The 1,536-nt window shown below is 52.9% G+C and overlaps 1 protein-coding gene across 1 annotated transcript in view; it reads left to right on the forward strand.

The window, feature by feature from the left end:
• LOC107115716 (vomeronasal type-2 receptor 26-like) overlaps positions 1-1,536 on the forward strand; it is a 20,480-nt gene that overhangs the window by 5,307 nt on the left and 13,637 nt on the right. The window lies entirely within an intron of this gene.

Below are 1,536 nucleotides of genomic sequence, written 5' to 3' on the forward strand. Positions count from 1 at the left end.
GTGCTGGCCTGGTGGGCTGGCTGGCAGGTGGGCGGCCGGGGCAAAGGCGGCCATACAGCATCTCCGCTGCTGCTGCCGTGCCCCTCCCTGGACTCCCCCAGAGGTCTGGCTTGGCGGCGGCAGCAAGGAGCCGGTGATGAGCACTTTGAGCTGCTGCCGCCGGCCTTACACTGATTCCCTCCAGCCCTATCTAGTTGGGGGGGGGAATGTTCTGAGGTGGGACTTAGGCGACATGGCCAATGGAAGCTGGGGAAGCTTCTGACGGACAGTTCAAGCCTCCAAACACCGTTGGTGTGCATTTTCTCTCCACTGCGTGAAGCTGCGTCTGAGGTGGGACTTAGGCGACATGGCCAATGGAAGCTGGGGAAGCTTCTGACGGACAGTTCAAGCCTCCAAACACCGTTGGTGTGCATTTTCTCTCCACTGCGTGAAGCTGCGTCTGAGGTGGGACTTAGGCGACATGGCCAATGGAAGCTGGGGAAGCTTCTGATGGACAGTTCAAGTCTCCAAACACTGTTGGTGTGCATTTTCTCTCCGCTGCGTGAAGCTGCGTCTGAGGTGGGATTTAGGCAACATGGCCAATGGAAGCTGGGGAAGCTTCTGACGGACAGTTCAAGCCTCCAAACACTGTTGGTGCTCATTTTCTCTCCTCTGCGTGAAGCTGCGTCTTACTCAATTATATATAAGGGAGAAATGCAATTTCTCCTAATTAAAAGCCTGGTGGAAGAGCTCCATTTTGCAGGCCTTGCGGAATTGGAAAAGGTCCCGCAGGGCCCTGACATTCTTATTCAGGGTGTACATATGTAGCAGCCTTAAGCTACATCAGATGATTGGATGCTTGGTATGTCAAGGTCAGCATTCTATACTCAGATTGGCAGTGGGTCTCCAGGGTCTTAGGCAGATGACTTTGACATCACCTCTTACTTGATCCTGTTAGCAGCCAGAACCCCTCCTCTTGCAGAGGAGCAGTTTATAGCTTAGAGATGCTGAAACCCCCTGCTTAAGATATCATCTAAAAACATAAGTACATGACACTCTTAACCCAAAATGACACAAAATGGATGCCATACAGAAACAAGCCTGGGCAAGTATCTTTGGAAGGGGAGTAAGTGCAGCTGACTGTCTATTTTCCCCTCTAAGCCTCAGAGAGATGCATGACTGTAAGATAAGAAGTCTCCCAAAACCTGTTAACTCACCCTTGGACTCATCTCCAACCTTACTTCCTCTGCACCCATATACCCTAATAAAATAACACTTAATCAACTCTCAGATCTGTTCACAAGACTGAGTAGCTTCCTGTCTGGTATTTGCAGGGTCATCAAGCTCCTTTCACACCTTCCACATAACTTAGAAAAATCCGGTCCGGATGAGGCCGGCCCAAGGGGCCGTGCCTCGTCCGGGCTGCCTTTGCCTCCTCGGAGGAGCGAGGCAGAGAAACGTCCGGGGCTAACAAGGGGGGCGGGGCCGGAAGTTCTTCAGGCCGGCCTCGCCTCCCTCCTTCATTCGCCTCGCTGCGCTCGTGGAGGAAGGAGCTTC

The sequence above is a fragment of the Gekko japonicus genome, unplaced genomic scaffold (assembly GCF_001447785.1).
Source record: "Gekko japonicus isolate JY-2015 unplaced genomic scaffold, Gekko_japonicus_V1.1 scaffold3539, whole genome shotgun sequence".
Classification (NCBI taxonomy): Eukaryota; Metazoa; Chordata; class Lepidosauria; order Squamata; family Gekkonidae; genus Gekko; species Gekko japonicus.